The sequence below is a fragment of the Dendrobates tinctorius genome, unplaced genomic scaffold, assembly GCF_039654945.1.
Source record: "Dendrobates tinctorius isolate UK_male_01 unplaced genomic scaffold, ASM3965494v1 ptg000063l, whole genome shotgun sequence".
NCBI classification, from domain to species: Eukaryota; Metazoa; Chordata; class Amphibia; order Anura; family Dendrobatidae; genus Dendrobates; species Dendrobates tinctorius.
This window is the reverse complement of record NW_027361731.1, coordinates 18,031,748-18,058,667: the sequence shown is the minus strand read 5'-3', so window position 1 is coordinate 18,058,667 and position 26,920 is coordinate 18,031,748. Positions and strand designations below refer to the sequence as shown.

Here is a 26,920-nt window from a genome sequence, read left to right as displayed (position 1 = left end):
TTCTGCCAGAAATCCCGGACCTACTAGCTCAGGGTCCAATATTGCACGCTCAGGTCAAAGGATTCCATCTGACGGCGTGGAATTTGAAAGGTCGCTTTTAATGGATAGGGGGTTCTCCCCTGGGCTGGTGGCCACTCTGCTAAAAAGCAGGAAACCGGTGACTACTAACATCTACGGCAGAACATGGGATAAGTTCCTACAGTTCTTGGGTAAGCCGTTAGGAAAAGAACCCCCAATTAGGGCCATCCTAGAGTTCTTACAATCTGGGTTGCAGATGGGGTTAGCAGTAAACACACTTAAGGTTCAGGTGTCGGCACTAGGGGCGCTCTACAATTGCAAACTGGCATCAGATAGGTGGATAGCCAGATTTATTAAATCCTGCCATAGAGCTAAGCCTATTCCAATACCCAGAATAGCCCCCTGGGATTTAAACCTGGTGTTAGAAGCCCTTACAAAAGATCCGTATGAGCCATTACATCAGCTACCCCTAAAGTTCTTGACCCTAAAAACAATCCTGTTAGTAGCCCTCACATCAGCCCGCAGGATAAGCGACTTACAGGCTCTCTCAGTAAATCCTCCTTACACGCAAGTCTTTCAGGATAGGGTAGTTTTAAGAACAGACCCCAGTTATCTGCCCAAGGTAGTATCAGATTTCCATCGGGGTCAGGAAATTGTCCTTCCATCCTTTTGCGAAAATCCATAAAATCTGGGGGAGGAAAAATTCCATAGTCTGGATGTTAAAAGGGCTCTCGTAGAATATATATCTGCCACTAGCCAGTGGAGGAGGTCACAGTCCCTATTCGTAGCTTTTCAGGGTGCCAGGAAAGGCTATGGGGTTTCAAAAGGGACTATTGCTAGATGGATTAGGGAAGCCATTAGTGTAGCCTATTCAGCTAGTGGTATCCCGATTCCTGACGGCATCAAGGCTCATTCCACCAGAGCCGTGGCGACCTCCTGGGCTGAAAAGGCAGAGGTATCAATCGAACAGATTTGTAAGGCCGCTACCTGGGCCTCACCTTCAACCTTCTTTAAGCACTATAGATTAAATCTATCCTCCTCTGCTGACTTAACCTTTGGTAGAAGGGTGCTGCAAGCGGTGGTCCCTCCCTAAGGTGTTTCGAAGTCTCCAAAAATCTCTCAGGTGGTGCTGTCATGGGTGAAGGGAAAACCACCATGGTTACTTACCGGTAGCCGGTTTTTCCGGAACCCATGGCAGCACCCGTACATTCCCCCCCTTTTTTCACTGTATGGGTGTGCACAATTAGTAGGGTGTTTTGAGTGTTGTGGTGTTGGATTAAACATGTAACTAACCGGGAAGTCCTCTCAATGCTCTGTAACCCAACTGAAGCGGGGGAGAGGTACCGCCCCTTATGTCTCAGTAGGTTCCTGTCCTGGCGGGGCGGATCCCTCTCTCAGGTGGTGCTGTCATGGGTTCCGGAAAAACCGGCTACCGGTAAGTAACCATGGTGGTTTTTTAACATGCTCTTTAGCGTCTTATTGAATCTTTCTACCAGACCATCTGTTTGGTGATGATAAACAATTGCGCACGTCGGTCTAACATTTAACAAGCGGCAGAGTTCCTTCATAATTTTTTACATAAAGGGGGTTCCTTGATCTGTTAAAATCTCTTGAGGAATCCCCACCCGCGAAAACATACCCATGAGTTCTTTTGCTATGAGCTTAGCTGACGTGTGGCGCAGCGGAATAGCCTCATGCTGCCGGGTAGCATAATCTAGAACTACAAGGATGTGTTGGTGTCCCCTCACTGACTTATTAACAGGCCCAACCAGATCCATTGCCACTCTTTCGAAAGGTACCTCTATGATTGGTAAAGTCACCAAAGGACGCCGAAAGTGAGGCTGGGGACTGGTTACCTGGCACACTGGACAAAGTAGGGTCTCGGATTTGCGCCATACCAAAATTGTCACCTGATACATGAAAGTCTGACAATTCAGGTCCCAGTGGCAAGTCTTACACCTCTCCAGCCAATACTTCTATGGGAGAATTCTTCCCCTCTTCCACCGAAGGGAAGGTTACCCCTACCGCCAGCACTTCTTCCTCTGGGCCACCAAGTTCATGCCTTACTTCTGGAGAATGTAACCTGGTTGCCACTGGTGCCGGCAGTTGTTCAATGGGTGGGACAACAGTTGGCCAAAGCACAGAAAATAAAGGAAAGTCTCTTCCAATTATCACTTCATAATGCAAATTAATCACAACTCCCAGCTTGTGCCACTGCCTCCCCGCTGGCTTGTTTATCACCACTAGTGTGGTAGGCTAGTCTTTTAGATCCCCATGTATACACAACACCCCAATTTTCCAACCAGTATACTCGCTGGTTTGTACCCGGCTGGCTCGTACCAGGGTTACGAGACTCCCTGTAGCACGGGGCAGTAGTGGGAAAACAGGGGACAATGAACTAGGGCCCCTGAACTGCCCCTCAGGCTAAAGGGGTGCCCTGACTTTCTTTAACTTGGGGGTACACTTGATGGTAGTGAGGTCCAAGTCCCCGACCTGTCCCTATCTCCTGTTTAGCCCTGAGCTAAACCCCCAACCCCCTCCCCAGGAGGTGAGACGGGGAATAAAGTGAACTGCACCAAAAACCAAAGGAAAGATAATTGACACGTCAGGGTTAAATAAACTAAAAAACAAAACTTAACTTTCTCTGCTGCCAATGCTCCGAGCAGCAGAGTAAGGCACCAGATCAGCATTCAGCTGAAGCACCACTGCTCCTGATAAGCTGAACCACCACTGCACAAGGTAGGTCCAGTCTTCACCACGGTTGGTAGCAAAAGGAAGAGTATCACCAACAGTCAGCTGGTGTACCATTTGACCTTATATAGGAAGGTGGGAGTGGTCTCCACCAGCAGACTAAATATGTAGTAACGCCAGCAGCCACCGGGGGCAAAAACCACCAGCAGACCAACTAAAGTTGTAGTAACACCAGCGGCCACCGGGGGGAAAAACTGACATTAACCCCCGATGGTCAGAAAGGGAAAAACTTTAAATGTGTGCAGCTCAAACTGACACAGATCCAAAAATGGATCGTGACACCAGTAGGGCCACAGCCGGGGTGTCCTCCACTTCAACCTTACACAAATGTTCGATATTGGGACCCTTCGGGGTGCTCATTGCACATATCGGTTCGGCCTAGTGCCCAAACTTTGCCCTCACCTGGCTGAGCCCATGGACACAATCAGTTCTCATATGACCTGGTTCCTGGCACCGCCAGCAGATTATGGGGCTCCTTTCTTCCCCAGATAAGTCCTGAGCGGCCTTCCTGGGCTCTGCTCGCCGAGCCAGGGGTGGAGACTTAGGGAACCTTCCTGTTTCCTTCTGGGGAGTCCCTCTCTGTAGCTCTTTGGTAGCCCCATATCTTTCTATGAGGTCTATCATCTGAAGTGCATTGGTAGCGGATGCCTGTCTGACCCATGTTTGGAGGGAGTGGGGCAAAGCCCTCCAAAATTTTTTGGTCACTACGCGGTCCAGCATGGCCATGGGAGACAATACCTCAGGCTACAACTACTTTTGTAACAGGTGCACCAGGTCGTAATCCTGGGACCGAGCCAGCTTGGAGGGGGTAAACTCCCACTGGTGTACCCAATGGGACCGGACTAACACATTTACCCCCAAGACGTGCCAGTATCTCGACCTTAACAATCGTGTAGTCCGCCCTTTGCTCAGTGGGTAGGTCTTGATAGGCTTTCAACGGTAGTGGGGCCAGAAACTGAGCAATGATTTCTGCCCTCTGGTCCCGGGGTAGTTTCTCCCTCTCAGCCACTAATTCAGACATCTCCAGGTACGTCTCAACATTGTCAGACTTCTCAATTTTTTGACCCACTGTATGAACCGCTTTCTGGACACCATGGATTCCCCGGGTAGTTCCTGTTGTCTGTGCCGTCGTGATGTGCTGTTTCAACAACCGGTTGGTTTCCTGCTGCTGTTGATTAAATAGCTGCTGCTGCGTAGCCTGCTGCTGCTGTCGCATGGCTGCCATAAGCATTTTTACCGTGGTTTCCATTTCTGGAAAGTTCCCCACCTGGGTCTGCAGCACTCTTTTCACCCAGGACATAAGCTGGATACAGAGCAAAAAATAAGCAAGCCCGCATTCAAGCCACCAATTGTAGGGATTTGATCTGGTAGGCAGTGGCAGGGCCGCAGTATTGAAGAAACACACAGGCTTAGAGTCCAACTTCAGTGGTTTATTGTCACTTTAAACAACAGGTTAACAGAAAGTTAAAACCACAAATATGTTCCAGCTTGGATAACCACTGGTCCCAGACTCGCCCTTGCAAGGGACAGGCTTAACTAAGTGGCAGTCAGGTCAGCGGCCTCCGCCAGGTGCCTTTCCGCGGGTTGTTTTGAGTCTTGCTGCTAAAGCTTTGCAGCATGGGTAGTCCATCAAAACAAATTCAGGCTAACTGCAGCCAAATTCCTCACAGCTTCCACACACACCATGAGCCAAACACCAACCTCCATTACATAGCCCATAACCCCACCCACAGGTGAGGTACTCATCACATGGGCTGCTCACATGACCGTGACATCATTGCAAGTCATCGACTCTAGGGAAAATCCCGGCCAAACTTTAAACAGCTGGGAGAAATGTATCTCCCATCCAGCAAAACACCTTTTGCTGTACCACAATGCATACATACATACATACTGTAAGGTTCCACCATGTGAGTGGACGGGGATTACTCACTTTACAGGTATTTGAGGTAAACAATGGCATGTTCAGGGTTAAAATGAAGCCATTCAGTTTATTACTAAGACAGTTCCAGCAGCCATTTGCCCTGTCTGTTAAACATTCAGCTTTATGAAATGAATACAGTTTCACACAGACCCCGGTCAGTATAACACGGATGCCTGTCCGTTACCTACTGGTGTTGGCCACACAGGTTCTCGGATCCCTCTTTTCCTTAGAGGAATCCGTATACATGGAGCAAAATAGTCTTTTCCTGAACAATACTTCTCACTGACCCCGGTCAGTATAACACATGGTTTTCAAGACCGTTATCTGTTGGCCACGCAAGTTCTCGGATCCCTCTTATCAAAGAGGTATCCTGTACACATTTCTCTCTGACCCCAGTCAGTATCACACAGTTTTCAAGCTCGGAATCGCCGGCACGGCTACCCCAGGCTATGCGACGTCCGAGCCTGGAACATGGGAGCTCTGTTCACACTGACAGACTCCTAGTATACTCTCTCCGCATGTGCAACAGACCTTACTTAGATAGCCTGTAACCACTCCCAGTTACCTACCACATGGCTAGTCACATGTTCATGACCTCATCACAGGTTCTGCAGATTCACAACCACACACACATCTTCAGACAAAATGGGGTACAGTGAGCCCCCTCACCACAGTGTATGGTACATGGGTAGCCAGACCCTCCCAACCCTCAAAGCTACCCGTAGCCCAGACCCAAATGTGAACAACAACTACTTTAAAAATTTAGGTACACTTAAGAAAACACTCCGGCCTACAGCACAGGGAGTAGCCATCCCTGTGACACATACCTTCCATAAGCCACTTGACCACCAGTCAACCACAATACATAGATACAAACAAACCAACCTTTCTCCCGCTCCCCTGCTACGCGTTGTCCGTGTTAAATATTTTTTAAAAAACAGCTCCGGAGTCAGCGCATGGTCATACCGTGCCTTCAATAAAGTAGCACTGTAGATCGCTCCATGTACAGGGGCTGACTCCTGCCCAACGCTCCTCTTCCAGCCTCACCAGAGCTCGCGGTTTAGTCCTCACGTATTCAGTCAGCGCCTACAAATAACAGAATCTCTGGTGCAGCACTCCTACATCCTCCTCATCTTCCCTGTCGCTTATACTAATGCTGGGTGCATCCCACTGACTCTGGACACACTGTGCAGGTGCAGTCTATACCGGCTTTGGACAGAAGGACGCATTCAACGTCACACTATAGGTACAGTCATGGCCGAACGCAAATGTTGGCAAAGTGCCAACAATTTTGTCTGGCCTGGCGATATGTGTCTGTGCTTCATACGTGTGGCAACCATGTGCCATATCAGTATCACACGTACCTGCTCCTGGGAATCGGTGGTACTGTTTGAGCTGATCGCCGATGCTGGGTGTTGTAGACAGCTCACATTATTGTCCTCTGCTCAGCGGGAGCAGTGGACAATGTTGAGATTTGTATTCAGAGCCTGCTGTGTACAATTAACAATAAAATAAAAAAAATCATATTACAGTCTCATTAAGGAATATGGGCGAGTGCAGTCTGATAAAAAATCAGATGGCACTCTGATCAGTTATTGTATGAGCATGCTGCAACTGTCCTTGTATCTCGGACGAGACTCGCCAATGCAAGTCAGTGGGTTCGGGAAAAAAAAAATCGCACAGCACTTGGACCATGCGAGTGTCATCCAATTTTTACACACCCATGTCCTTTTGAAAAGCCGGCAATTTACTTTAGCATACAGTAAAATCAGTGTGACCCAACAAAATAGAATAGATATAAAGATGTTAGTCGCATATAGAATTTGTACAGTGTGTGCAGCTTACTCTACTTGTATTTTATTAGTTACCAAATTATTTTCTGAAAAAACTGTCGTGGAGTTCCCTGACAATTTATAAACCAGCAAAGGGGAAAGCGGACAGCAGGGGGCAGATGTTTATAGCCTGGGAAGGGGTAATACACATGGAGCTTCCCACGATATTGATATCAGTTCACAGCTGTATACTTAGCCTTTCCTGGTTATTAAAATGGGGCCCACCTCAAAAAATGACATAAAGTCCCCCTATAATTAATAACCAGCAAAGGCTTGGCAGACAGCTGCGGGCTGATATTAATAGACTGCAAAGGAACCATTGACATTGGCCCGATTCCAAACTAAAAACATTAGCTCTCAGCCGCCACAGAAATGGAACAAATATTCTGGCACTTAGCCTCGCTCTTCCCACTTGCCCTAGTGCGGTGGAAAGTGGGGTGACGGGTGGATTGATGTCACCTTTGCATTGTCAGGTGACATCAAGCCCAGAGATTAGTAATGGAGAGGCGTCAATAAGACTCCCTCATTAGTAACCCTATAGTCAAATTGAAGTTAAAAAACACACACCAAGAATAAAGTCTTTAATTGAACGAATGACATCGACTCCTTTTAATGAATCTAAAAGAAACCATACTTGCATCATCGCCCAGTCCACTGAAGGCAATGTCTCCTGTAACAGAATTAAAATTCTGACATTAGTGAGTTGAACTGAGTTCTTTAGTTGTGAACACACAGGACCTTTCTGATGGCATTGTGAGCATAAGAACTTCCTCATGCTCTTGGTGACATCAGAGAGGTGAAGAGAATTCACCGCGAGACACTGAGCTCAGTGTCTCTGCTGGATGGCAGCCTGCCATGTAGATGTAGCAGAGCTAGACCAGTCATGGGACAAATGTATTATTATCTTCTCAGCGGACAGGTGATAAATATGTTTGTTTATTATTTTAATTCTGTTACAGGGGACATTGGCTTCAGCGGACTCGGTTATGACACGAGTATGGTTTAATTTAGGCTTGTTAAAGCAGCCTCTGTCATTCTTTCAATTAAATTACTTTATTTTCAGTGTGTTTTTACAAATACAAAGGTTTTTTTATATATACAATTTGACTATGGGGTTAATAATGGGGACATCTTATGGACACCTCTCCATTAATAAACTCTGGGCTTTATGTCATCTGACAATACAAAGGTACCATCAACCCCCCCCCAACCATCAACTTGACACCACTCTAGGGCAAGTGAGAAGAGCATGATTAAATGCCAGATTTGGCGCATCCTGTGGATGAGCCTTTTTTGGGGTGGCTGAAAACTGATGTTTTTAGACTAGGATGTGGCCAATAGACATGGCCCCTTCCCAGGCTGTTAATATCATCCCGCTGCTGTCTGCCTAGCCTTTGCTGGCTATTAATTATAGGGCGACCCTACATAATTTTTTTGGAGAGTCCCCCATTATAATGACCTTCTGACAGCAAAACGTAATGGTCACCACTCTCGGCTCATTCTTCTTGACCTATCTGCAGCTTTCGATACTGTTGACCACCATCTCCTACTCTCTAGGCTCCAGTCACTAGGCATTAAGGACACTGCTCTCTCCTGGTTCTCTTCCTATCTCTCTGACCGCTCCTTCAGTGTTTTGTTCTCTGGCTCCACTTCATCTCCTCTTCCTCTTGCTGTCGGGGTACCTCAGGGCTCAGTCCTTGGCCCCCTTCTCTTCTCTCTCTACACTGCCCCAATTGGACAGACCATCAGCAGATTTGGCTTTCAGTACCATCTTTATGCTGATGACACACAACTATACACGTCATTCCCCGACCTTACCCCCTCTGTACTACAGAACGCCAGTGACTGTCTGTCCGCAGTCTCCATTATCATGTCCACTCTCAATCTGAAACTCAACCTCTCCAAAACTGAACTTCTGCTCCCGCCGTCTACTAACCTCCCTAAATCTGACATTTCCCTCTCCGTGAGTGGCACCACAATAACACCCCGGCAGCAGGCGCTCTGTCTGGGTGTTATGTTTGACACCAATCTCTCCTTCACGTCCCATATACAATCTCTTGCCGCTTACACCTAAAGAACATCTCTAGAATCCGCCCTTTTCTCACCATGGAAACGACAAAAACCCTCACTGTAGCATTGATCCACTCCCGGCTGGATTACTGCAATGCTCTATTAATTGGCCTCCCCGTCACTCGACTATCCCCTCTCCAGTCCATACTTAATGCAGCAGCCAGGGTTGTCCATCTGGCTAACCGGTACTCGGACGAGTCCGCTCTTCGTCAGTCATTACACTGGCTGTCCATTCATTATAGGATCCAATTCAAAGTACTTGTTCTCACCCACAAAGCTCTCCATGGTGCGGCACTCCCCTACATCTCCTCCCTCATTTCTGTCTATCGGCCTAGCCGATCGCTGCACTCTGCAAACGACTTTCGACTAACCTCTGCACTAATCCATACCTCCCACTCCCGACTCCAAGACTTCTCCCGTGCTGCCCCTATCCTCTGGAATGCTCTACCCCATGAAATTAGGACTAACCACAATTTGCAAATTTGTACAGTTTTAGGCGCTCCCTCAAAACTTTTGTTCAGAGCGGCTTATCACGTTTACTAATCAAAGTCATTCTATGTGTAAGGGTGCGTGTGTAGCCCATTCACTATCTCCATCCATCCTTTACTCCCTCAAGATGGCTGGACCATCATTATAAATGCACCATTGTAAATACACCCCTGTACTCTGTATCTCCCCCACCTCATTGTAGACTGTAAGCTCTCACGAGCAGGGTCGTCTCATTTCGTCTTATTTTGCTTTAATTATTGTATTGTTAACGTTATTACTTATGACTTGTGTTTTGAAACTGTTAAACTGTAAAGCGCTGCGGAATATGTTGGCGCTATATAAAGATTATTATTATTATAATAACCAGTAAAGGCCAAGTACACAACTGAGAGCTGATATTAATAGTCTGGGAAGCTCCTTGGGTATCACCCCCTACCCAGGCTATAAACATCTGCCCCCAGCTGTCCGTTTTCCATCTACTGGTTAATAAATTGTCGAGGGACCCCACGCCAGTTTTTTCAGAAAATAATTCAGTAACTAATAAAATACATGTAGAGTAAGCCTACATCCATCAGCTTTAACTCTTCTGGTTATGAAAATTAAACCTATGCAATCTGTTTCCAGAAAAATAATCATTTAATTAAATAAATGTACAGTAAGGCTACTTTCACACATCAGGTTTTCGGCGTCAGGCGCGATTCGGCGTCGTGCCGGAACGCCGGATCCGGCAAATGTTTTGTAAAACCGGATGTGACGGATCCGGTTTTCTGCCGGATCCGTCTTGTTCTTGACAGACAAAACCGGATCCGTCTCATCCGGTTCATCCGTTTTTCTATCCGTTTTTCGACGGATTACGCCGGATCCGGTTTTTAAAATTGACCCTTGTGGCCTTCCGAACGGGATTGGCTACTGGAAAACTATATATAGCATGTTCCTACAGCCCTTCTTTGACAGGTTGTAGAGGAGAAAGTGCAGGTTGGAGAGAAGAGCAAGTTACTGGCGAAGATGGATGTTGTCATTGGAAATATTTTGAAGAATTTGGCGGATTTTATAGCGGAGGCGAATCGTTTGAGGGTGATTGTTCTGGAGAAGGAGAGAGCGAGACAGCAGCGCATCAGGCATCGTAGACGACTTTTGTGGATCCACCCCATCACAGCCAAGAGAATGACGCGTGGGGTCTATTCTACACTCTGCATGGACCTTCGACGAAACCCGGATAAATTTTTTGGATATGTTCGGATGAAAATGGAGAATTTTGATTACTTGGTGGAGCGCATTGCACACCTCATAAGAAAAGCGGACACCTATTGCCGCTTCTGTTTCACCCGCAGAGCGTCTGATGGTGACTTTAAGGTAAGCCACATTTATTGGATATGCTCGCATCAGAGCACACTTTCACTGCAATCTTGTTGGTGTTAGCTTGTATCTCCAAGTGTTATAGCTGAGTTTTGGTATGTAATGCTGTGATTTAAAACTAATTGATTGTTTTTTAATTCCCCACAGATTTCTTGCAACTGGAGAATCCCTTTCGTCACTGCATTTCCAGTACAGACTCGGGATTTCCACCATATCTGGAATAGTGAAGTACACATGCCGTGCACTGTGGGACTCCTTAGCTGAAGAGTTTTTACCAGAGCCCACAACAGAGAGGTGGATTGAAATTTCAGAAAAGTTTCTACAGATATGTCAGTTTCCCAACTGCTTGGGCGCTGTGGACGGGAAACATATCCGCATTGTAAAGCCAGCCGGATCGGGATCGGAATATTTCAATTACAAGAAATATTTTTCAATTGTCCTCATGGCCATCGCTGACGCGGAATACAAATTTATTGCTGTTGATATTGGGGCCTATGGCCGCTCCAATGACTCTCAAGTTTTCAAACTGTCTGCCATGGGGCGTAAACTGTATGGAAACACCTTCCAGTTCCCACCCCCTAGACCGCTGCCGCAAACATCTGGTCCACCTATGCCATTTGTCTGTGTAGGGGATGAAGCCTTCCAGCTGTCAGAACACCTTTTGAAACCGTACTCTAGCAGAGGATTGACAAGAACAAAACGCATTTTTAATTACCGCCTCACAAGAGCAAGAAGAATGGTTGAATGTACCTTTGGTATTCTGACAGCCAAATGGCGGGTCCTATTGACTGCGATCAACCTCAAGACAGAAACTGTGGACGAGGTGATCAAAGCTTGCGTGGTACTCCACAATTTTGTTATCTGCAAGGAACCCATTTCCATTGAGGACACCTCTGAAGAAACCACCTTGCAAGATTACCATGACATTACCACTAGAAGTTCTGTGACGGTTTCAGTAATGAGGGACAATTTTGCACTATACTTTATGTCACCTCAAGGCAGAGTACACTGGCAGGATGACAGAGTGTGAAAGATTTGTGCCCTAACCAAACTTGTGTACCTTCTGGACCAACAGTATATACCTTTGCCAACCAAAGTTGGCTATCTTGTCATGGTCTCTATTTTTAGCTTTAGGCCACAGGTGTGTACCTGGTTGTGTTTTATGCAAAGTATTTCACCTTTTAACAAAAGTTGTGTACATTGTTAGGAAATCACCAACAATAAACACAACTTTTTAGGTGAAATACTTTGCTTCAAACACAACCAGGAACACAACTGTGGCAAAAAGCTAAAATTTACCCACAGTTATATACCTAGTTTTGAATACCATTTCACCTTTTAAATACCCTGTATTTAACCTTTTTTTTTAAACATATTTCGCCGCAGAAAGAAATGACAGACAACCAGTGTAAACAATAATTTAACTTTTATTTAAAAATTTTTTTTTGTGAACTGTTTTTAAAGTTAAAAAAACTTTTTTAATAAAGGTTTCAAACCAACTGGGCATTTTTATTACAAAACACATCATAAATCTGTGTAGTGTGGGGTGGAAATACTGCTGGAGGGGCTGCGGGACACTTCGACAATGGGAGTGTTGAGAGAGGATTGGGATCGTGGTGGGGAAGGAACAGTTAGAGGTGATGGTGTGGAAAAAGCTACAGAATGGGTGGACATGTGGGAGGCAGAAGAGGTGGTGGGCGGTGGAGTGGAGGGTTGGGCAGGGACTGTAGGAGCAGATGATGTTGATGGCAAGTTGTATGGGGAAGGAGTTTGGTACGGGGGAGGTTGCTGGAAGTGGGGAGGTTGCTGGAAGTGGGGAGGTTGCTGGTACTGGGGAGGTTGCTGGTACTGGGGAGGTTGCTGGTACTGGGGAGGTTGCTGGTACTGGGGAGGTGGCTGTTGCTGGGGAGGTGGCTGTTGCTGGGGAGGTGGCTGGTATGTAATAGGAGGGGGAGGATGGAAAGTGGCTGGAGGGGGTGCAGGTGGAGGAACTACTGTGGTGGGAGGAGGAGGTTGGGAGGTAACTTGCTGGAGAGCACCGTGGCATGAATGCATTACATGCATCTGCTGGGTAGGAGATAGCGTTTCCATGCGCTCCACAACAGACCTGAAAAAGGTGTGGTTTGGCGAAGATCTTGCTTCTGAATGCATGGTTTGCAGAAGTGTCTTCATCTCCAGAATGCTGGAGTTGATCTGCTGAAAGCCTGCGGAGATTTGCTCTGACAAGACTTTTAGACAGTTCTGGAAAGATGCATTCAGATGCAAGAACTCTGGCGCATAAGTCTTTTCCTGACCCCTCTGCCGCTGCCGCCCAGTACCCGCAGGTGTACTAGAGGTGGCAGGGGCAGAAGGGTGGGGTAAAGGGAAAGCGATCTCCTCACCAGCAGCTTCATGTAATGTAGGCGGCCACGATGCTCCTGTGCTGGTGGATGGGACAGATGGGTCGAATGTGTGGGAGGCTGGGAAGGTGCAGATGTACCGCGGCGGTCGAAGTGTCCCTCGGTGCCGGTCTCCTCAGGGATCGCCTCAGAAGGGTCCAATCGTGCAGGCTCCCGAGTGCTGCTCACCGTGCTGTGGAATAAAGAGAAAAAAAAACTATTAAAATAGTGACATGGTATGGCCCTGGCTGAAAAAAAGTTACATCTAACATTTTTTTTCACATGTGGTGTGTAATATTTACCTTCTAGTGACCATTGTTTCCCGGAGGAACGACAGGGCTTGTGCGTACTTGTACTTGCTCCTGAGTCCTCCAGATCCACTCGGGGCCCGCATCTCTTTATTGAACTCCTTCTTGAAACGATCCCTCACAGACCGCCACCGCTTCACAATTCTGTCCCCTGAAATGAGAAAGGAGTGGTTAGTATACAACATCAGTGTTTCCCAAACTCCAGTCCTCATGGTCCCCAGGGGTCATGTTTTCAGGATTTCCATAGTAAATAGAAATCCTGAACACATGATCCGTGGGGACCACGAGGACTGTTGTTCGGGAAACACTGGTTTACATCAAGCAACCGGTACTGTATATACTTACGCTCTTTAATCTGGGCCCGAGCATCGAGGTCCTCCCAGCGGTCCACAAGGAGCGAACAGATTTCCTCCCAGAGTTGCCGGGTAACGATCAGGTCAGCGTGGCGGCGGTCAGCCATATTCCAGAGCGGCTCCCTTTCTCTGATGAGATCGATGAGGTGGTCCATATCAATCCCTCCATCCTCACCGTCAGAGTCGGGAGCACGCTGTGAAGGCTGTTAAAGAAAAAGACAAAAATAACATAATTAGCCTCCACAAAAGAAATGAAATAAAAAGTGCAAAAAAACAAAGCAAAAATATTTATACTTACACGCTGGTGACCGCCGCGTTGCTGTCGCCGACGACCCTGGGAGGCACTGCGAGGACCTCTTGGCCGAGCACCAGATTGGGAAGACTAGAGAAGAAAACACAAAATGTTATGTCTTTGGATGTAGGCATTTGTTTGCTGTGTGTGGTCTGCAGAACATTGTTTTCTATGTGTTGTGTGTAGTGTGATGTTGTGTTTCTGCGTTTGATGACAAAAACTTACCAATTGTGAGCCCACTCCAGGTGTCTTCTGTCTTCTGGGAGCTCCTCTTCATCTTGTGATTCCTGTTTTGAAATAAAAGGCAATGAATAGACATATATTACAGAGATGATGGATTTTGGAAATAAAAACTTACCGTCAAACGCTGACGATGCGAGGGAGGGCTCCCAGAAGAAGATGTGCTGTCTTCCAGCTGGCCACACTCCATGGCTGTGGGTGGTGTTCCTGCTGCTGCCATTGCTGCTGCTGCTGCTGCTGCATCTCTTGGGTGGCTGTTGAATAAAGAGAAACAAAGGGCCAATGAATATCTTGATATTCCATGGCCCTAGTTTGGAGGAATGGGGGATTTGATAATTACCGTCTCTCATCTGCTGCTGGACTCACCTCCTCAGCATGTTCCATTTGCTGCTCCATTTGGCGGCGTGGTGGTGGTGGTGCTGATGGTGCTGCTGCAGATGTCTCCTGCCTTCTCCTGCTCCTGGTTCTTGGCTTGGGTGGCATGTTGGGTGTGGCTGAGGGTCCCACTGTCTTGCTTTTATATATGTCTTGTGGGCAGAGCTACTCAGCATGCTCAGACCAAAAATGCCGGATCCGGCGCATTGCAGCGCTCATAGGCTTTCATTGTGTGAAAAAGCCGGACGCGCCGGATCCGGCGTGTCCGGCTTTTTCGCCGGAGACAAAAAACGTTACAGTAGCCGTTTTTTCCAGACGCTGGATTGAGACACAAAGCCGGATCCGGCGAAAACCGGATGAAACGCATGGCCATCCGGCGCGATCCGGCGCAAATGGAAGTCAATGGTGGGGAAACCGGATCCGGCATTGCATTTCGCCGGATCCGGTTTTTGTCAAAAGCGCCGGATCACGCCTGACGGCGAAAACCTGATGTGTGAAAGAGGCCTGTGTGTGTATTCAAGTAGTTTTCCAAGGAAATATATATGTAAGTGACACAGAATTACTGTCAAAGTTCATGTTAAAATCGTATTGCAATCGAATAGCAATTACATGGCATTCGGAAGTCAATCGGATGCTGAGTGTGAAAAGTCAGATTGTACGCGCATGAAAATCGTATGGCACGTTCATGACATTTGTCCTACTTTTCTGGACCAAAATTGGAACTTTTTTTCACAGCAATGGGTACAAGCCCTTAACACCTAATCCTCTGAAGCCACTGTCACCTGTAAGTAAGCAAACAAAAATAAAAGACAATATCTCTCACCTGTGCAAAGTTGAAAAAATTGAGTTACCAAAGCCATAATCCATCTGTGTGACATTTGCTCATAATAATAATATTCATTTTTATTTATATAGCGCCAACATATTCCAGAGTGCTTTCCAATTCAACAGTCATAACAAAGTTAACGATAATACAGTAATTTAATGTAAAGATATTGACGACCCTGCCCATAAGAGCTTACAATCTACAAGGTGGTGGGAGTGACACAAAGTACGGGGGCTCATTTACAATGATGGTCCAACTATCTTGAGAAATTAAGGGTGGATAAAGGTTGGATGAGCTAGTCACCAGCCATTTTTTGTATTGCTTTTGGGTGGGATGGAGTTTGATGGAGGGTTATGAGACAACCACTCCCACTGAAGACCAGGGAAAAATGACTCCCTGCAGCGAGAGCGGGCCTATGAACTGTGATGACCTCAGTGAGATCATCGCATTTCACCTTGAGAAATGGGGGTGCAATGAGTCATTCTCCCCAGCTTTTCAACGTAAGTGTTCGCCTCAGGTCACTGCTTATGCTGATGACCAAATATCGCACAGCTGGATTACGGCGTGGGACACTTTGGATTATTTCAACTTTGGACAGGTGAGGGATATCAGCGCGAACAGTACCACTGATTCCCAAGCGCCAGTACGTGTCACATTGATGTCATACATGTGTCATTTGTGTGCACATGTGCGAGATGTTTTGTGTCCCGTTCTGCTGCTAAAAAACAGTCATGTCAGCGTGCCTTGCCCACAGACACACGGTCCGTGGAAACACACTGACATGTGCACAGATCCATTCACTTGAATGGTTCTATGTGTTTAAGTGTCTCTGGTACGTATGAAAACTGTCACCACGCGTACCTTACACTGACATGTAAAGAAGGGCTTAAGGGGGTGCTCTCATTTCCAAGATCCTATCCCAAAATATAGTAGGTGTAGTAGTAATAATAATAATAGCAAGTACCTCCAATTAGAAATGTGGTATAGTTTTCCTGATTCTCTGTCGCTTACCCCATGTCCAGAGCATTGCAGTAGCTTAGGTATCCATGGTTATGACCACTGGCATCTAACAGTCACTATATGAGTGGTTGTAACCATGGATACCTAAGCTAATGCAATGCTCTGCACATGGGGTGAGCAACATAGTGAATCAGAAAAACTATACTACATATTTCTTAATATTATTATTAAACCTACTACTACTAGTTGATCAGAGATGGGAATACCCCTCTAAAAATCTTACATGTTTTTAAGGCCTATATTTTTATCCGTTGCTATAATTCAGTGATCGCGAACCTTTCTGAGACCGAGTGCCCAAACTGCAACCTAAAATACAATTATTTATGACGGAGTGCCAAATGCTCCATCATGATTACTTTCATGTAGAAATATGCCCCATCATGATCCCCTTCATGCAGAAATATGCCCCATCCTGATCCCCTTCATGCAGAAATATGCCCCATCCTGATCCCCTTCATGCAGAAATATGCCCCATCCTGATCCCCTTCATGTAGAAATGCCCATCATGATCCCCTTCATGCAGAAACATGCCCCATCCTGATCCCCTTCATGTAGAAATATGCCCCATCATGATCCCCTTCATGTAGAAATATGCCCCATCCTGATCCCCTTCATGTAGAAATGCCCCATCATGATCCCTTTCATGCAGAAATATGCCCCATCCTGATCCCCTTCATGTAGAAATGCCCCATCATGATCCCCTTCATGCAGAAATATGCCCCATCATTGTCCCCTTTTAGTAATGTGTCCCATCATGATCTCCTTCATGTAGAAATGCTCCATCATGGTCCCATTCATGTAGAAATTGCCCATTCCACCACCTCCATCACTTCCTCCTCCCCATCACCCATCATTGCCCTCTCATCCACCACCATCACTCCCTTCATTGGCCCTCTCCCCATCATTGACACACACACCATAGCTTCACTGGCACAGCGGCCACACTCGCCTCTCTGCGCGCCGGCAGCTTCCTTCCTCTCACTGGCACAGTTGCCGTGGAGCTGAATGATGTCATCCAGCCATGGCCGCACCGCTCAGTGTGTGAGGCAGGAAGCTGCAGCTCCGGAACAAGGATGTGACTATGCCGTGTGCAAGCTGACAGGGCTCTGCATGCCCTCTCTGGCACGCGTGCCATAGGTTCGCCATCGCTGCTATAGATTGTAATGTAATAAAGCTTATTTTTAGTCCTCCCTTTATTGCTTCAAACTTTTCTGTGTTTATGTATTATGTTTGTCGATTGTACATTAGGCTAACATGCCATATTTAAAATGCAAAAAACACCTGACGCGTTTCTGGTGCACAAAGGCACCCTTAGTCATAGGTAAATAAAAACAAGAGGCATAGAAAAATATATACAGGTTACAAACCAATCACAAAGCTTGCAATTAATGACAAAAAGTGGCAACACATGAAAGGAAGAGTGAGGGGTTCCTTGCCACGATACAGATCACTCCAGGATTGAAGTTCCCAAGAAAAGAAAAATAATTTTATAGTGATCCTCATTAAATTTATTTTGTCTATATTTATTTTGTTATAGTAGGGAAGCATAGGATTTATCTCATACTTCCTAATGTCATTTATATGTTCATCAAGCATTCTTTAGCTGTAATAATTTTAATGATTTTCATGTTCATTACCTTTGAGTACCGCTGCACAGAATGATGTCTTTATGTGGTTATCAACTGTTACCACGGCTGGTCAGGAGACACCTCTCCAGGCGTGGACCCTCTGGACCGTGGCACCGAGGGGCCCCGGGCGAGCTGCCAGGTGGAGCCGACCCCTATACAGGGATCGTTAGGAGCAGGCCCAGGGGTTTGGGTACCACGATAGCCGGTACCGAGAGGGGCGGCTCAGGACGGACTGAAGTAGGAGTGCGGGACTGAATCGTAGACAGCAGATCGGGATCACTGGAGACGGGACCGGAGTAGAACTGCAGGATTGGAGCATAGACAACAGGACGGAGCAGGAACACGGGAGGCAGGACTGAAGTAGAACTGTAGGACTGGAGTGTGGATAGCAGGATGGAGCAGGAACACCAGAGGCAGGACTGGAGTAGGACTGAAGGACTGGAGTGTGGATAGCAGGACCTACAGAGCACCGGACTGTGAGGCTACTGCAGGGACCACGGAAGGCAGGACTGCGAGGCTATTGCAGGAATCACTGAAGACAGGACTGAGAGCACACGAGGAAGCAGGGCCCAGTGTGCTAGCAAGCACAACGATCAGGCGCTTCCCTCAGGGGGGAACAGCCTGATATGGCCTTGTCAGGTCTGCCATTGGTCCGTAGGTGCTTCCGGGTCAGGGCATTGCGGGAGCACAAGTAACAGGAGGGAGGCGCGGCCTATGGCACATGCGCATTGCATGCAGAGACCCCGTCGGCCGCGAGCCTGTCAGAAGGGACCGCTGTGGCTGCGGCGTGGGAGCGGAGGCCGGGTGAGTATGCGGAGGCGGCGTGACATCAACTACTTTCAGTAGAGGTAACTTCGGAATGTTTTTTTACAGTATTTAACTATGGCTATATCTATATTATCTTTATTGGTTATATTTATTTATATTATTACCAGGGATTATGTATTTCTATATTCATACATTTATTAATTATTTTTTAGTCTTAGTATTTTTTAGTATGACTTTCATTATATTCATTTATTGATTTTGAAGGGAATTATGCATTGTTCTTTCATATGCTGCTTAATTTCCAACGGCTTGAATTCCATGAAAAGTTCCACCATTGATTGCTATGTGGCTATAACTTGCTTTTTATGTGCAAAACACTCCATCTGATTGTCACTAGTTCTATGTATTGTTGTTAGGCACTCATTCACACCTCTTGCATGGAACCACTTATCCTGCGTATCTATAAATTATTTTTCATGTGCAAAAAAAATTCCTTCTGATTGTGACTAATTTTATATATTGTTCGTAGGCACTCATTCACACCCTCCACATGGAATCATTTATTTCTGCGCTGAAAAGCCATTTTCCAGTGGAGATCATTTTGGAGTAATTTAATTAATTAGATTATTATTATTATTTAATTAAAAACACATGAGACGTGCACAAAATTGAACAGGTCAATAAAAAACTGTTCACACCACCCAAAGACTAAGACACAGAAAAAGCACACAGTATAACAAACGTGCATGATACTCTGTTGTAATATATATGTAACAGTAAGCAGCAAAGTGCTAGTAAAAGATAACAAACACAGGGTATTTAGTTGATACGTTTTTTGCAAAAAATGTATACTAAGCCACTCCACCACGTCACGGTATACCCTTCTCGGAGCCATCCTATCTAATATATTTAAAACCTGATCATGTGAACAATGCCTACATGAGCAGGGTTAAGAAAGGCACTGCACGGTATGTGCAGGCTAGGCAAAATGGCTTTTTATGCACGTCCCACAAGAGAGAGGTGTGTTTTTAATTCATTGATTTCATGCTTTTGCAAGCTTTGGGAGACCCCCACCTCTCTCTTGTGGGGCGTGCATAAAAAGCCCTTTTTCCTAGCCTGCTCCAGAAGCAGTGTGGAAGACTGGTGGAAAGCAGCCAAGACACACGAAAGCTGTTTTTAAAAATTATGGTTATTCCACAAAATATTGATTTCTGAACTCTTCCTGAGTTAAAACATTAGTATTGTTGTTTCTAAATTATCATGAACGTGAACGTGTTTTCTTAACATTATTTGAGGTTTGAAAGTTATTATTTATTTTTTTATTTTTTATTTTGACTATTTCTCCTTTTCAGAAAAAAAATACAAAATGTATTGCTTGGAAAATTGGAGACATGTTGTCAGAAGTTTGTAGACTAAAAGAACAATTTACATTTACTCAAAAATATACCTACAAAGAGAAAAATCAGACAAACTGAACATTTGGAAGTGGTCTCTTAATTTTTGCCACAGCCGTATATAGAAATTATAAAAATATAAGGCATTGATATTGAAAAATAATAAAATCCATTTTATTCTTGGCAGATGACTGTGGCGTCAAACCAGATACCTATGAAAAGCATGCCATTATTCCAGCTATACCTCCAGCCCTTCAGAGCAAAAATCAGTCATCGGAGCCTTTTCAATCAGTCACCTATTTGGATTCATCACAGACTGTAAAGCAAAATGAAAGCCGCAAAAGTGATGCTGAACATCAAATAATTCCCACAGAGAAGAAACCATTTACCTGTTCAGAATGTGGGAAATATTTTAAACATAAATCTAAATTGCTTACACATGAGAGAATTCACACAGGAGAAAAGAATTTTTCATGTTCAGAATGTGGGAAATGTTATATCCAGAGATCAGATCTTCTTAAACATCAAAGAATTCACACAGGAGAGAAGCCATATTCATGTCCAGAATGTGGGAAATGTTATATCCAGAGATCAGATCTTCTTAAACATCAAAGAATCCACACAGGAGAGAAGCCATATTCATGTCCAGAATGTGGGAAATGTTTTATCCAGAGATCAGATCTTCTTAAACATCAAAGAATCCACACAGGAGAAAAGCCATATTCATGTCCAGAATGTGGCAAATGTTTTATCCAGAGATCAGATCTTCTTAAACATCAAAGAATCCACACAGAAGAAAAGCCATATTCATGTCCAGAATGTGGCAAATGTTTCAACCAGAAAGCATATTTCCTTAGGCATCAGCGAATTCACACAGGGGAGAAGCTATTTTCATGTTCAGAATGTGGGAAATGTTTTAACCAGAAATCACATTTGTATGTACATCAGAGAAATCACACAGGGGTGAAGCCACATTTATGTCAAGAATGCGGAAAATGTTTTAACTACAATTCAGAGCTTCTTAAACATCAGAGAATTCACACAGGAGAGAAGCCATATTCATGTCCAGAATGTGGGAAATGTTTTATTCAGAAACCATATCTTCTTAAACATCAAAGAATTCACACAGGAGAGAAACCATATTCATGTCCAGAATGTGGGAAATGTTTTATCCAGAAACCAGATCTTCTTAAGCATCAAAGAATCCACACAGGAGAGAAGCCATATTCATGTCCAGAATGTGGGAAAGGTTTTATCCAGGTACAAGATCTTATTGTACATCGAAGAATTCACACAGGAGAGAAGCCGTATTCATGTCCAGAATGTGGGAAATGTTATAGTTCGAGTTCAAAACTTGTTGCACATCAGAGAACTCATACAAGGTAGAATCTATTTTTTGTGTTCAGAATGTGGGAAATGTTATTCCTGGGAATCATATCTTCTTCATCATCTAAAAACTCATGTAGAGTATGAAGCAAAAAAATAAGTAGTGATGAATGAGCATACTCGGTAATGCTCGGTACTCGCCCGAGCATCGCTCTACTCGCAGTACTCAGCGAGCGCCGAGCATTTTCGAGATTATTCTTCAGGAGCTCGGGTCTCCGCCCTGCGTGTTTGGCACTCTTTAAAGCGCCAATCAACATGCAGGGATTGTCTGCCATGTACTGTAATGCCGCAGCCATCTTGGTTGTGGTATTACAATGATTGGCTGGCCGCACTGCGTTATCAGGTCTATATCAGACCTTGCGCCACCCTGCTCATCCCAGTCAGCTTCAAAATCACCAGTGTAGAGAGACTTGCTGCAGTGATAGGGACTGAAGAGGTGGGGTATTCAGTTACTGTGGGTACACCGTTGTTGAATCCACAAATCCAGCTAAACAAACATTCCTTCTAAGGACTAATTAAGGCGGGGTATATAGATATTTAGTGATAGGCAGGTAGTGTATGTGGCTATATATATATATATATATATATAATCAGTTCTAGGCAGCAGGCAGTGTATCCCCGGGTCTATAGATATTAGTGCTAGACAGGCAGGCATTGTATGTGGCATACTTTATTGCATACGGCAAGAGGGTCCATTCCTGTCTACTGCTGCTGCCTATTACACATATTGACCGTATAGACATAGCGCCAGGTATCAGTGGACAGGAATAATTTTTTTGGCATCTTAATCCTGATTATTTTATTCAAAAGCAATCCAGAGCACACTTTTTTTTCCCTGCATTTGGTTGTTAACACTGCAGAATACAGCCAGATCCTTTTCATAGTACAGCATAAAAATTCAGCTATTTTAAATGGGTTTGCCTGTCCCAGCGATTACATTTGAGGGCGCAGAAAATTCTGCCATTTTTGTGGTACTGTAAAAATTTTTTGGAGTGTCTTACACCATTTTGCTGCCAAAAAAATATTTAGCTACAGTGCAGATATTTTCCGCCACACGGATCGCATATCATCGGTTTAAAATTTTGCCATTTTAGGCCTCCATAGAATTGTTTTTGTTGTGTCTTAGTCTACAGTTTTACTGGCCAAAAAAATACAGTCCAGATATTTGAAAATATCTGTGGGCTACAAATTGTGGCATTTCAGGCCTACATTGAACTTTTTTTGCTGTGTGCTACCCTAGTTAGTGACACTATTTTGCTGTTAAAAAAAAATACAGGCCACATTTTACAGTGTGGCATCCCCGTCACACACCTAATCTATCTGAGGGCTACAAATTGTGGCATTTGAGGCCTCCATTCCAATTTTTTTCCTGTGTCTTAGCCTAGTTATTGACACCAGTTTGCTGAAAGAAAAAAATTGTTACCTACAGGCCAGATATTTTAAACTGGTTTTCCCGCACACGGATCACACATAAGTTTGCTCCAAATTCAGCCATTTGTAGTGAACGTGGAAAATACTGTCCTTTTAAAATGGTCAAGATGCATGGCAAGGGACGGGGAAGTGGACGTACTGGTGCATGCAGAGGCCGAGAGCAAGCTGAAATTGTGCCACAACAAGCACCCACATCTTCTCTCCCGACCTTGTCCAAAGTACTAGGGGACCACAGAACACCATTATTGAAACCAGAGCAGTATCAAAAGGTTGTTGATTGGATAGTTTTCCCAGACACTCCCATTGCACTGGCACTGAGGCGTGGGGGTACTCTCACAAGGAATGCAAAGTTTTGGAAGGTGCTGAGGGAGTACCTTTCTGACTGTACCAACTTCCTCTGTGATTCCTTTGTGCCTTTTCATTATTAGGTATCCAAGCTGGACACGTAGCATGAACTGGCTCTCTACGCCTTGGAGGTCCTGGCCTACCCTGCCGCTAGCGTTTTGTCAGAGTGGGTTTTTAGTGCCGCTGGTGGAATTATAACTGATAAGCGCATCCACCTGTCAACTGAAAATGCTGACAGGCTGACTCATAAAAATGAAAAAGGGCTGGATTTGGCCAGACTTCTCTACACCACGGAATGATAACCGTGAAACATAACCTCAAATCCGAAGGGGTGTTTTTAGTGTCAGCAGAGTTTACCTATCCTTTCTTGTGGCCCCCCTCACAATGATTAGTCAAAATAATTATCAATTTAAAAAAAATTATAGGTTTGTACAGGAAGATCAAATAGATAGTTGTATGGCACTACGCCCTGCCTACACTCGAGATTTTTTTTTTTTTATTACCAGCATTGAATACAAATTTGTAAATGCAGATGAAGTTGATAGAAAACCACAATCTGTGTCCTCTCAGCATTCCTCTGTACACATCTCAGTTTTTAGATCACTATTAGCATGATCTACTTCCCTTCAGTATTTCTCTGTATTCAGATCACAGATATCACAACATGCTTTAGCCGCAGGCAATAGGTATTGCCTACGATTATAGGGTTCTGAATGACATTTTCACCATGTGAAACATTAATTAGGCATAGAATTTTTTTTTTGTGTAGAACAGTCGGTGGGCACTTAGTAATTCCCTCCCCTCCATTTACTGGAATATGCAGGTCTTCATATCCATTTGGAGGAATCCAGATATTAAAACTACAAAACGACAAAGATTATCTTTTAAGCAGAAACACATTATTGAAGACCTTTAAACAAGTTATTCAACATTTAGCCTCAATTGACATAATAGTAGAACCATAATCGTGCTGGATCAGAATACTAGAGCAAGAGTAAAACGGAAATTCTTTAGTCAATAATGCAACTGCCTCACAACGAAGGTGAAGTGTACTACAATGTTGGTAACAGGATTGATTGTCCAATGTCTAATGCCAGACTCCTTCAACTATCTGCTGGTGATCAGTGCTAGACAAAACACAAGAAGCAAAATTAAGTTGTTTTTTTTTAAGGAGTCTCTGGGCCCATATGTGATTTGGGAATCTCTCTTATTACAGTCTCCAATTTGTGTTTGTCTCATCAGAGCTTAATCTTAAATGCAGTTGGTTGGATGACTGCTGATGACCCTGAGGATTTAAAAAGTGCTTTTAAGATGGTATCAGGATCAACTTCAGCTGGAGGATTTGAATCAACACTGGAGGAGGAGATTGTGTTTCTTCCAGATTCACCTTCCTTATTTGATGGGGTGTCACTTAATCTTTGAAGGATGGGCTGGTCTGATGTTATCAAACTACCATTCAAATAAAGATTGCATTTCATTGGTTGTCCATCTAGGCATCTGTTGTATTTTTGTAGACACCAACTGCATCTTCCTATATTATAAACAACCTCTGCAACACCGTAACTCAACAAGCGGGTGAGCTTCAAGGCACTGTATACACATAAAAGCTACACAATATATTCCTCTGTGACTCTCGGATGCAAATTATTAACGGTCATTTTTTAGTCGGCCCTACTGAAGAACTGTCCTCCTTTTGACAAGTGTCCTTGACACATTGGTTAGAGTCTTTGTGTGCAATAAAGGTGGCAAAGATTCATGCTGAGTAGACATGGGAGCTCTGTATGCATCATACCACTCTTGTAAGAGGTAAAGTCTGCCCAAGAGAAAATGAATTTCCAGACATTCCAGCCTTTTTTGCTCAGTGTGGGCAGCTGTGATTTTCATGATCTTGGTGGGGATGTGGGAAAGTTCCGAGTCGTCATCAATACCCTCATCGTCCATATCTTGCAAAGAGGATATCTGTGGTTTCCCTGGTTCGTGGTTAAGAATGTTTCTTCGCATTCTTTAAACATTGTTCATTACACCTGAAGAAATAGTTTTCGGCAGTGAAATTTTGATGATCTTGGTAATATTTATGGGTGAAGAATAGGTTAAGAACCTTGTGACATGGGTGAGTTGATAGTTACGGCAGGTGCACTTCTATTTAAACTTAGTTTTTCACAAGCATCCATCAGTTTCAGGGGCGTAAGTACCACGGTCGCAGTGGTCGCAGCTGCGAAGGGGCCCATAGTGCGTAGGGACCCTATCTCAAGCTGTATAGTGGGCGTGTCAGCCTCTGGGAGCTGCAGCTGCTCATTGGCTGTGCAGCTCTGTGCAATTGGCCTGACGCGATGGCTGTTCTGTGCGCACAGGACCTGTGATGAGATCACAGGAGGGGAGGAGTCAGGGGTCACATGATCAGGAGCCTCTGTGTATGCAGTACTCTGCTGTGCTGGTTATCTTGGTGCTGGATGAGGGTAGCTTTATGTGTGGGGTCAGGAGGGGTTTACAGGGTGGATGTAGCAGAGCTGTGTGTGTACAAGGTGTATGGAGCGCAGCCGTGTGTGTACGGAGAGGAGCCACATCTGTACGGAGAGGAGCCGTGTGTGTACGGAGTGGAGCCGCATGTTTATGAGGTTTACGGAGCGGAGCAGTGTGTGTACAATGTGTACGGAGTGGAGCCGCGTGTGTACGAAGCGGAGCCGCGTGTGCACGGAGTGGAGCCGCGTGTGCACGGAGTGGAGCCGCGTGTGCACGAGGTGTACGGAGCGGAGATGTGCGAGGTGGACTGAGAGGAGCCGCGTGTGTATGATGTACAAGGTGGACGGAGAGGATGTGCGTGTACGAGGTGTGCGGAGCGGAGCTGCGCGTGTACGAGGTGTGCGGAGCGGAGATGTGCGTGTATTTTGGCATGGGGGCCCATTTGAAAGTGCACCGGGGTCCATAACTTTGTAGTTACGCCACTGATCAGTTTGGTCGGTTGTCCTCCAACACTGATCTGCTTATTGGAGTGCGTGTAACTTTGGTGCAGGGCAGGCCTTGCATTCAATGCATAAGCAAACAGTATGGGAGTACCAAATGAATAATGTGAACTTGGTTTTCTTATGGCCATCCAGTACGTGGGTTCAAAGGCTTATTGGGGTGCATGTAACTTTGGGGCAGGGCAGACCTTGCATTCAATGCATAAGCAAACAGTATGGAAGTACTAAATGAATATTGGGAACTTTGGTTGCATGTGGTCATCCATAACGTCTGTTCAATGGGTTGTTGGGGTGCATTCAAATTTTTGGCAGCCCAGCCACTCATTGCATATGCAATAACAGTATAAGGGACCCACTGTTTAATAATGAAAATAACAAAGCATAGCTGGCTGATGGCTCTTTAAGAAAATTGAGGGCCAACTGCTGGCCCTACAAAAATAGACTTTGTGACTTTCACTATCCCTCCTTCATAAATGAAACGGGATGTGTCATGCACCACATGGCCAAATAAGGTCGTAAAATGTTAAAATGATATTTCACAGTGAATGCATTTGTCTTGGATGAAAGCAATGGATAAGTTGAAAAACGCATCAAAAATACTACATGTGAACATAGCCCAAGTGGTGGAGGAACATTTTTGTTTTGGGTTATTTATTTTGTCTTATATACAAATCATTACCCTGGAAAGGATGTTTCTTAACAAATGTAAGGATCTGAACTGTGTACTTGTTTTGCCCTTACTTCTGCTGTTCTTTTCCCTTATCTAAGATAGTTAG

At 45.0% G+C, this 26,920-nt stretch overlaps 1 protein-coding gene and 1 pseudogene across 1 annotated transcript in view; one reads left to right on the top strand and one right to left on the bottom strand.

The window, feature by feature from the left end:
• LOC141093967 (uncharacterized) overlaps positions 1 to 26,920 on the bottom strand; it is a 744,741-nt gene that overhangs the window by 367,137 nt on the left and 350,684 nt on the right. The gene's annotated exons all lie outside the window — the stretch shown is intronic.
• The window catches only part of LOC141094360 (uncharacterized), a 183,677-nt pseudogene that overhangs the window by 89,150 nt on the left and 67,607 nt on the right, over positions 1 to 26,920 (top strand).